The sequence below is a fragment of the Portunus trituberculatus genome, chromosome 42, assembly GCF_017591435.1.
Source record: "Portunus trituberculatus isolate SZX2019 chromosome 42, ASM1759143v1, whole genome shotgun sequence".
NCBI lineage: Eukaryota > Metazoa > Arthropoda > Malacostraca > Decapoda > Portunidae > Portunus > Portunus trituberculatus.
Window position 1 is genome coordinate 20,186,643 of NC_059296.1, and position 11,332 is coordinate 20,197,974.

At 41.9% G+C, this 11,332-nt stretch overlaps 2 protein-coding genes across 3 annotated transcripts in view; one reads left to right on the top strand and one right to left on the bottom strand.

The window, feature by feature from the left end:
• Window positions 1-11,332, bottom strand: part of LOC123517720 (serine/threonine-protein phosphatase with EF-hands 2-like) — a 235,938-nt gene that overhangs the window by 193,871 nt on the left and 30,735 nt on the right. The window lies entirely within an intron of this gene.
• The window catches only part of LOC123517721 (lysophosphatidylserine lipase ABHD12-like), a 261,492-nt gene that overhangs the window by 160,706 nt on the left and 89,454 nt on the right, over window positions 1-11,332 (top strand). The window lies entirely within an intron of this gene.

Genomic DNA, 11,332 nt, shown 5'->3' on the forward strand with positions numbered 1-11,332 from the left:
TTTTTCTTTATTGTTGGAGTATAATTCTTGTTAACCTCTTCAGTACTGCGACGCATTTTTATCTTGAGTTTTGAGTACGGTTAGACGGTTTTATTTACATCAGGAAGTGTCTATGGAGGTAAAAAAAAATTAATAGCCAGAATCTTTACTATCTTAATCCCCACATAAGTTTCTGAAGCTGTATAAAATCACCAAATAGTAAACAGAATAAATATGAAAACACGTCATGGTACTGAAGGGTTACGCTGTTAATAGAACCAAGACAACACCCTGAGAGCTCCATTACCCTCCAGTAGACACTCGTATGGCAGTTTCTTAAAAGACCTGATTATATACGTGTTCCGAATGTTTTTCCTAGAGTCAGTGTAGAATTCTTCTGAAACTATTATAAGCAACGAAAACGCCTTAAAAGTTCTAATGATATCTAATAGACACTCTCGAAAGGACATTTTCTTGAATAGTTTAATACGTACGTGCTAAATAGTGAACATAAGAAAATGAGGGAAGATGAAAGAGACCGTCGACGTTTTTTTTCCTAGTGTCAGTGTAGAATCCCTTTTAAGCTATAACAAACCAAGAAAACACCCTTGAAAACTCTGATAATCTCCTGTAGACACTCATGTAAAGTCAATAATTTTCTAAAGACTACGCTAAGGATTATACGTGAGTGTTTACCCTAGTGTCAGTGTAGAATGCTTGTGAAAATATTACAAACCATGAAAACATCCTTGAAACCTCTAATAACATCCTGGTAAGGACAATAATTTTCAGAGACTACGTTAAGAATTATACATGAGTGTTTTCCTTAGTACCAGTGCAAAATCCTTGTCAAACTATTATTAGAACGACGAAAACATCCAAAAAACACCGCAGAAACTTTCAACAACCTCCAGTAGAGACTTAAAAGTTGTCGAGATAAGACATCCAAATGTTTAAGAATACAAAGGTAAGGAGCTTACTAAAATTCGTGACGTTGGGGAGAGACGCTCATCACCCTTGGGAGGATAGTAAAGAGGAAACGGGATTACCACTAGAATTAGATGAGAGAAATGAGATTAGCAAGTGGGAAAGGCGACATGGAAACCGGCAGTGTAAAGGGGAAGAATTAATTGAACTAACTGAATAAAAATGCTTAAACCTGATTAGAGAGACGCTTGTTTCTCGTTGGTGCTGTCATCTATTAAAGCTATGAGGAAAAAAGTGTTATTATCAAGATCACGAGTAGTTTTCATGATCCAGTTGGGTGATTTGTGTGAGTGTACTTCGATCTACATAGTATCCATTTGTTTGCCTGTCTATCTGTCTGTCTATCTATTTGTCCAAACCATCTCTTTATCCATCTATTCCATCAAACATCATTCCATCCATTTGCCTATTCGTCTATATCTATCTATCTATCTACTAACGTATTCACCTAGCTAACATTTGTACTCTACTTATACAACCTTGCTGGACGAACACTCACTATGTCACCTCACCTTTATGCAGACTGACAGATAGGTAGGCACGTAGGGAGACAGGCAGCTACATGGATTTATTGGCCAAATATAGACGTATAAATATTCACCGTGGGGAGACGTGAATATTGCAGGACAAAAGCCAAAATACTGCTCGCCCACCTGTACTCCCAAACACCTGACTGCTCCCCACCGCCACCTGCACCACCGGACTCAGGTGGGCAGGGACAGGTGGGTTGGTGGGTAAAGTCTCCACGCTTTATATTCTCGTAAAGCCGCCTGAGCAGGACCTTCCTTCCTTTCTTCCTCCTCTTTGTTCCCTTCATTCTGCCTCCCAACCCTACCTTCTCTCGCCATCTCATTCTTTTTTTTTTTCCACGTTCTTTCATGTTTTCTTTCTTGTTTCCTTTTCTTTTCTTGTTTTTTTTTTCTTCGTGTCTTTTTTCTTCTGTGTTAGTTTGTGTTTACTTTCTGTTGCTCTCTTTTATTTCTTTCATCTTTTTTCTCTTGTTTTTTTTCCCTTCTGTCTTTTACTTTTCCTTTGCATTAATTTCCCTTTATTCTCTTCCGTTCCTTTCATTCGTTTGCATTTCCTCTTCTCTCTTATGCTTTTATGCTCCATTATTCTCTTCACCTTCTTTTGTCTTTCTCCTGGTTTTATTTCCTCTCTCTACCATTCTTTTCCTATTCCTCTGCATTAATTTCTCTTTATTCTCATATGTTCTTTTCATTCTTTCATTCATTTGCATTTCTTCTCTCCTATGCCGTTCCTCCCCTCGTCGTTTCCTCCTCTCTCATCTCTCACTCCACTCTCACCAACTCCTCCATCTGCTCGTTTCCTTCTCTCTCCCTCTTTCCCTCCACTTTGGACCTACCGCTTGTCCTTCGCAACGACCCTAGTCCCTCTCCCTCTCCATTCCTCCCTCCACTCTCTTATCTTTCATACACACGTCACCTCTCTCTTCTCCTTCACATCCCTCCTCTCCCTTCCCCTTCACCTTTGTTCAAGCACCTCTTCCCCTCACTACCCTGTCCTGTTTGGTGTCCTTCCCTCTCTCTCTCCTCTCCTCTCCTCTCCTCTCCTCTCCTCTCCTCTCCTCTCCTCTCCTCTCTCTCTCTTCTCCCTGTCCATTCACAGGCCGAGCCACACACTTTAGTTGTGATGTACATTCAGCTTTAAGAGATTAATCAAAAGTTTATTATCGCTGTTACTTTAGTTGTTGTTGTTGTCAGTGGTGGTGATGGTGGTGGTGGTGAATGCGGTTTAATTAGTGAAGAACGTGTGGTTTTCAGGTTAGATTAGTTTGGGTTGGGTTGGTTTAGGTTGGGTTAGGTTGTGGTGTTATATTGTATGGGTGAGATTAGATGTGGTGTGGTGTGAGGGTACGATAAATTATGTTAGGTTAGGTTAGGTGGTGTGGGTATGACAGGTTACGTTAAAATAGGTTTGGTTAAGCCTGTGTTTTAAGATTAGGTTGAGATAAGTTAGGTTAGATTAGGTATTTTACGAGGGTATTTTATTGGGGTTTGGTACGGTTAGGTTAGGTGTGTTATGAGGATATTGGAGTTAGATTAGGTCAGGTTATGTTAGGTGTGTTTGCGAGTGTGTCAATAGGTTTAGATTACGTTAGATCGACTTGAAGATTTTTTGAAGGTTTATCATTTGAGTTTCGTTAGGTAAGGTTAGGTTAGGTTAGCAGTTTCCATCAGGTGCGGCGTGATGTCAGTGTGAGGTGGTGAGGCGGTGCTTGGTGCTGTGACTGTAAGATCCGTGTTACTCTCCCTCTTTCCGTCTTTCCCTCCCTTCATAGTCACTCTTCCTCCCTTCCTCTTCCTTTTCTCCATCCTTCCCTTCATAGTCACCCTTCCTCTCTCTCTCTCCCTTCCTTTCTTTTATTCCTCCCTTCAAAGTCACCCTTGCTTCCTTTTCCTCCTTTCTTAGTCATCCTTCATCCCTTTCCCTTCCTTTCCTCTATCTCTCTCCTCATAGTCACCCTTCCTTTTTTTCGTTTCCTCTGCTCCTTCCCTTCCTTCATAGTCACCTTTCCTCCTCTCCCTTCCCCTTTACTGAACTGATCTTCCTCTCACTGACTCTCCCTAGCATTCCATTTCCCTTTCAGCTCCGTAACTCCTGTCACTTCCAAACCCCCTTTTAGTGACTCCCCCCCCTCTCTCTCTCTCTCTCTCTGTCTCTGTCTCTGTCTCTGTCTCTCTCTCTGTCTCTGTCTCTGTCTCTGTCTCTGTCTCTGTCTCTCTCTCTCTCTCTCTCTCTCTCTCTCTCTCTCTCTCTCTCTCTCTCTCTCTCTCTCTCTCTCTCTCTCTCTCTCTCTCTCTCTCTCTCTCTCTCTCTCTCTCTCTCTCTCTCTCTCTCTCTCTCTCTCTCTCTCTCTCTCTCTCTCTCTCTCTCTCTCTCTCTCTCTCTCTCTCTCTCTCTCTCTCTCTCTCTCTCTCTCTCTCTCTCTCTCTCTCTCTCTCTCTCTCTCTCTCTCTCTCTCTCTCTCTCTCTCTCTCTCTCTCTCTCTCTCTCTCTCTCTCTCTCTCTCTCTCTCTCTCTCTCTCTCTCTCTCTCTCTCTCTCTCTCTCTCTCTCTCTCTCTCTCTCTCTCTCTCTCGTCCTCTCTCTCCCAGACTAACTCTCTCTCTCTCTCTCACTCCCATCTATCGTGCTCTCCACCCCTCACACCTCTCCCCCTCTTCCCCTCCCCCCTCTCACTGTGGCACGCACCCTCCTGCACACGCACGTAAATTTTGCAACTTCGCGAAATTAGATTCTGCTTGGAACTTCAACTCAGTGTGAGGAGAGAAAAAAAAAATGTACCCTGCAAACTCTTGTGTTATATATTTTCTTATTATACCACAAAATATCGGAATTTCTGAGAGGGACGAATATTTAATGACACGAATATCGGTGAGACTTACGCAGCAGAGAAGGTTATTTAAGTTGGTGGAGGTACGGGCAGGTTGGAAGGGAAAAATGATGGCAGGTTAGGTTAGGTTAGGTTAGGTTAAGTTAAGTTAGACCAGTTTAGATTAGGTGAAAGATAGGTTAGGGTTACGTTAGTTTAGGTCAGGTTAGGTTAAGTTATGTTATACCAGTTTAGACTACGTGAAAAATAGACTAGGTTAGTTTTAGTTAGGTTGGGTTTGGTTTGGGTTGGCTTAGATTAGGTTGGGTTAAGTTAGGATAGGTTAGCTTACGTTTAGTTAGATTATACCAGGTTAGATTAGGTTAAGAGTTAAGTTAGGTTAGTTTTAATTAGGTTTTGTTTGGGTTAGGTTAAGTTAGATTAAGTTAGGTTAGGTTAGGTTTGGCAGGTAGTAGATAGGTAAGGTGGTGAGTATGTACGTAGCTCAGTGGTGGCAGGGAGGATGTTAGTTTAGTTTGGTAGAGAAAGTTAGATAAGGTTAGATTGGGTTAGGCTAGGTTAGATAAGATAGTAGATAGGTAAAGTAGTGAGTATGTGGACTAGTAGGTAAGTTCGTGGTTGGATGGATAGGTATAGGTGGATAGAAGGAAGGTTGGTAGGTAGGTTGGTAAGTGTGTGGGTGGAGAGGTGGATGGGTGGTGGGTTAGATAGGTCAATCAATTTAACTCTAAGCCACAGACTGGGTTACGACGTGCTTGTGTCAGGTTTTGTGTGGTCAGCTCGATCGCGGCACAGTTCATGACCATCCTTTGAAATATATTGCCCTATTCCTCACCACTAACTCCACCACCACCACCACCACCACCGTGGTACCACCATCACTACCACTACCTAGTATACACCTTTTTTCCGCCATTGTTTTATTTTTTTCCTTACTACTACTCCTCATCCATTTTATTCCTCTTCTTTCCCATCCTCTGTCTTCTATACGCGTATGTCAATTATTACTAGGGCGGTGGCGTAGCGGATAAGGTAGTGAACGTGGGATCTGGCAGATATCCACGCGTTTGTTTGAATCCCATCACATACCACTTTGAAGCTATGCCATTTGGCGAGTGGTTTAAAGTTACCTACATGTCACTATGATATCCAGGTTCTAGGTGGTTACACCAAATATGCGCTTGGGTGGTGATATGGGCCCTAATATGGAGCTGAACAGAGCTTACCACGTATGCCTACAGGCGCTATAGGCCATAACGTAAAGAAAAAAGTTAATGGTTTTCACTCTTCTCACTGTTGATCCCAGCAACTCTTGTGAAGAAAATAGTTAATCACTATGTTATTGTTTGTCTTTGAGTGAATAAAGATAGGTTTTCCTTTCGTCTTATATTTAACAAAATGTATTTCTTGTAAGGATAACAATCTCGACACACGACCGCGGTAAATTCACACTCTGTCTTTCACTCGCTGTCAAAGTGTCAGTGCTTCTCTCAGGGCTACAGTTTATGTACCTTATCGTTGTGTACTAAGCAAGACGATTTACGGCGGAGCGTTACGGCTATCCTGCCCTTTCACCCTACTATTCATATAGTTATTCATGCATTCAGTCTTGGTTAATCAAATAATTTAGCTCTATTTCCATCCATTAAAATGTCTATTACACAAACCTTCTCCCTCTAAAGTATCTCAGCTCTTCCCCTCCCATGATACATTTAATTTCCTCTCTCATTGGTTTTCCTTACAGCTCGCAGTGCACTTCAGCCTCTCCTTTCACCTGCCTGACATTGCTACTCCTACTTCCATCCCATTATCTTGTCCTTCCACCTCCTGCGTCTCTCTCTCTCTCTCTCTCTCTCTCTCTCTCTCTCTCTCTCTCTCTCTCTCTCTCTCTCTCTCTCTCTCTCTCTCTCTCTCTCTCTCTCTCTCTCTCTCTCTCTCTCTCTCTCTCTCTCTCTCTCTCTCTCTCTCTCTCTCTCTCTCTCTCTCTCTCTCTCTCTCTCTCTCTCTCTCTCTCTCTCTCTCTCTCTCTCTCTCTCTCTCTCTCTCTCTCTCTCTCTCTCTCTCTCTCTCTTCTCCTCCTCTTTCTACTTCTCCTCTTCGTCTTACTCTATCTTCATTCTCCTCCTCCTCCTCGTCCTCTTCCTCTATCCAATCCTGCAGTATTCACCTTTGTTTTCTTCCTCTTCGTATCCCTCCCATTCCCTCCTGGCTTTCCTCCACCTCTCCTCTATCTATTCAGTTCATTTCCTCCACGCGTCACATCCATCCACACCATCAGTCACTTCACCTTTCCGCCCGCCCTGTGACCTGTATCTTGTCTCACCTATAGTTTCCTGTCCCTCAATTTCCTGCATCCACCAAGCTCTTCTTCAGGTTCCGTAGCTCCATTCTCCTCCCTCGTCTAGGTTCTATGCCACACCCTACCCCTTCGCCAGATAGGGTTTCTATGCCTCAGCGCTAATGAATCTACCTATCCCACGACGTCCCATCACTGACAGTACACGGATTTGTTCTTTATCTATTTGCAATACATGACCTTAATTCCTTTTATTCTCTCTCTCTGTCTGTCTCATTCGCTTATCTATTAGAGCTAGAAGAATGAACGGGAAATATTGAAAAGAGTACGTGTGGAGAAATAGACGTGAATAAAGATGGGAAATAATGACGATGGGATAAAGGAGTAAAAAAGAAAGATGCACTGGAGACGATGAAAAAAAGGGAAAGAAGGAATAAGTAAAGGAGAGACAAGACAAGGAAGGGGACGGTGAATGAAGAGGAGAAAGAAAGAGTGGGAGCGAGGGAAAAGAAGAAAGAGAAGGGAACGGTGTGGTGATGTTTATGAAGAGGGGAAAGGGGGAGAAGGAAAAAAAGAAGACAAGGATGCGAGTGAGAGGAAGAAAATAACGGAAGAAAGTGAAAGGGTGAAATGTAGGTTAAGCTGACGAAGAAACTAAAATAAAGAAAAGTGAAGGCAATGACGCGAATGGAAGGAAGAGAATAATGGAAGAAAAGAAGGAGAGGCAATGAAATGTAGGTTATAGAAACGAATAAATGTAGGTTAAAAGGATGAAGGAAGGAAGGAAAAACCAGAAAAAAAGAGGAAATCGAGAAACCATAAAAATCGGGTAAAGGAAAGTGCTAGAACATAAAGGAAGGAAGGAAAGACATCAAAGTAAAAGGAGGAAAAAGGAAAGTGGCAAAAGAAATATAGCAAAAGACTCAAGACAAAAAAAAAGGAAAAGGAAAAGAGAAAAAAGTGAAAAGAAACAGAACGAGAAATATGGAAAGAGATTATGAGTGTAGAAAAGAGAAGAGGAAGAGGAAGAAGTGGGTAAGGTGAAGGAAAAATTAGTAGGGAAAAAAGTGAAAAGAAGCTGAGAACGAGAAGTATGGAAAGAGAATATGAAAGTGTAATAGAGAAGAAGATAAGGAGGGATGAGGTCAGGGAGTAACGCATTATTGATTGTTAGAAATTTGCAAAAAAAAAAAAAAAACAGAAAACAGGAAGAAAAATTAAAGTCGAGAATGAGAAGTATGGAAAGGATATGAATGTAGAAGAATGAAGAGGAAGAGAAGGAGGTGGAAAGGGGTGAGGGAGTAACGTATTATTGATCGTTAGAGATGTGCAAAAAATATAGGAGGGAAAAAAAAAGTAAGAAGCTGAGAACGAGAAGAAGTATGGAAAGATAATATGAATAAAGAAGAGAGAGGAGAAAGAAGGGGAAGAAGAGAAGCTGGATAAGGCCAGGAAGTAACGCATTATTGTTTGTGAGAAATGTCAAAAAAAAGGAATGAAAATAAGTCTAGAAAGAGAAATATGGAAATATAATATGAAAATAGAGAGGAAAGGAGGAAGAAGAAGAGGAGAAGGTGGATAAGGTCAGGGAGTAAAGCATTATTGATTGAGAGAAACGTAAAAAAAAAAAAAAAAAAAAAAAAAATAAGTCTAGGAGAAGTATGGAAATATATTATGAAAGTAAAAAAGAGAGGAGGAAGAAGAGGAAGAGGAGAAGGTGGATAAGGTCAGGGAGTAACGAATTATTGATTGGAAGAAATGTGTCACGTTGGCGAAGAGTGAAGTGTGTGGTTGAGAGATAAACTCGGAAGTACTCAGGCGCTCAAGTGTGTGTGTGTGTGTGTGTGTGTGTGTGTGCGTGCGTGTGTGTGGGGGGGGTGGAGTAGGAGGCGGGCGCAGGTGTTTAGGTACCGTGATTAAGGAGTGCGGTAATGATCCACGTAGGTGTCAGGTGTGCGGGTGGCGGTGTCAGTCAGATCCAGGTGGAGGCGTGGTCAGGTGTGTCAGATTGGAAGCCAGATTGGATTGGTGGTGACGTCTTTCTTCCCTTTTTCTCTTCTTCTTCTTTCTCTTTCTTTTATTACTTTATTTTGCTGTTGGTTGGTTTCCTTCTTCGTTCTCCTCTATTTACTGTTACTACTACTACTGCTACTGCTACTGCTACTGCTACTGCTACTGCTACTACTACTACTACTACTACTACTACTACTACTACTACATCATGACCACTAACAATATCAATACCAGCTCGTTCATTCCTCTCATCTTTTCGTCTTTAGCACACCATCCACCTTCTCCACCTCCCTACAATGTCGTTTTCTCCTCTGATTCCTGTCAAAGCATTGCCAGCGGGAGAGTTAACCGGGGAGTTGTCTTGCTGTCTTGCTGTTCTATCCTGTCATAATAGGTAAACTTTTCTCTTGGTGTCTGTTTTTGTGTAATGTATCATGTAATCTCGTATAATCTCTCGATCTACCTCTCCTAATACCTTATCATTAGAGTCGAGAGAGAGAGAGAGAGAGAGAGAGAGAGTCTATTCGTTCTCTACCTCATTACGCGCATTACTCTCCATTGAGGCTTAAAGAAATAAGGAAGGAAGGAATAGAAGAAGAGAGGCAGAGAATGGGACCTTAAGCTCGTTAGGGCCTCTGAAGGAAGATAAGACCTCGGTTTCCACTAAGTTCTGAGCATGTATACTTTTTTCGTGTCGTTTTCTTCAGTATGTGTGGTGGGGATGGGGTGAAATGGATGTAAACACACACTTACTACCACATACACACGCATACACGCACGAACAAACAGAGGTGAGAGATACACAGGTAACATGATATATATACAACGTGAAAGAAATAAAAAGGAAAGAGCAAGAGAGGAGAGAAAGAGCAAGAGAAGGAAAAGATGGCTGTCAAGTGGTGTGTTGAAGGGCGTCCAGGGAGCAGTAAGTAATAAGAGGTGGGACTCTTTAAGTAACTGAGAAACGCTGTCCCAGAAAGACTTGGAACGGTCGATGGTTGCTGTGCTGTTGTTATTCCTGCTTTTATGATCATGGTCTGCTTCATGCCGTGCTGTGCCGTGCTGTGTGTGTCGTGCTGTGTCGTGCTGTGCTATCCTGCCGCCCCCTTCTTCCTCGCGGCGCCCCACACCTAGCAATTAGCCAGAATCATTATGTTTAACCTGGCGTGATAGTGGGGCGCGTCGCTCTCTCCGCTTGTCATCTAATCACGGTGGCGGTGTTGGTGGCGGGAGTCCTCGAAAACACATGGCAAGGGAAAAGAGTTGAAAGACTGGAGAACCATATGAAGAGGGAAAGGATTGGAAAGACTGGGGTATAGGTAAAGGGGATTAGGAAAGAGGAAAGAACTTTGAAAAGCTGCTGAGGAAGTAAATGGAGGAGTCGTGTGTGCCATGTGGAAAGGGAAAGTAATGACTGTGGAAATTTATATATAAAAGGAAAGAACATGAGAGCATAAGGAAGTAGATGAAATAAACTTCTAAGACTGAAACTCCATATAGAAAAGGAAGGGGATGGCTTGACATGAAACTATAAGAAAATGATGAAAATGAGAGAAATAAGGAAAGGAAAGGTAATGGGTTGACATGAAAGACCGAAGAATCATAAGGAAAAGGGAAACTTGAAAATAAGAAGGTAAATGGAATAGAATTGAAAGAAATAACATAAGAGAATGAGGAAATAAAAGAAATAGACTCTTAAGACATTAACTCCATATGTAAAATGAAGGTGATGTGTTGACACGAAAGCCTGAAGAACCATAAGGAAAAGGGGAACTTGAAAATAAGGAAATGAATGGAACAGAGTGGAACAGAATTAAAAGGAAGAACATAAGAGAATGAGGGAATAGATAAATTAACCTAAAACTTGAACTCCATGTGGAAGAGGAAGGTGACTGCTTGACATGAAAATCTGAAACAAAAGAAAAAAAAAAAGGGAAACTTGAAATTAACGAAGTAATCAGAACAGAATTGAAAGACTGGAGAGCACATCATAGAAGCGAAACGAAATAGCAACACTTTTTTATGTAAGAGGGAAAATTTGGCCAAGGGCAACGAAAATACTCTCTTAGATGTCAGTCCCCGAGCAGGTCCGAGAGAATTAGCTAAAAGAATGAGATTAATGTCTTGAAGCCTTCCTCTTAAATGAGTTCAGGTCGTAAGAAGATGGAAATGCAGAAGCAGTGAAGAAGTTCGAGAATCTACCAGGAACCATTTGCAATAGATAAACATTATTGTCCCCGCGTGGTCGTGTGGCGTGTGGCGTGTGGCAGTGGAGCGCCGTGAGGAAGGAAGACCGTGGAAGGGTTGCAGTAGAGCGCGACGAGGTAGGAAGACTGTGAAAGGGTTGCAGTAGAGCGCGACGAGGAAGGAAGACTGTGGAAGGGTTGCAGTAGAGCGCGACGAGGTAGGAAGACTGTGGAAGGCTAGCGAATTAGAATAACGTCTTGTGTTGGAAATAAGTATAAAAAAATAGCAATCTCCTTAATTCCCTTTGATCTTATTTCTACTATTCTAATCCTTTTCTTATATAAAATCCTCAATTTATTTTCGGCTGCGACTAAGTACAAGATCGAAGGAATGTTTTTTTTTTTTTACCTTTCTTTGTTAATCCTCACTTCGTGCTTTATTCATTTTCTCGCTGGAGTGGCTGAGAAAAGAGTCTAGCTTGACGATTCCAACTGGAGACACATTGCTATAGAG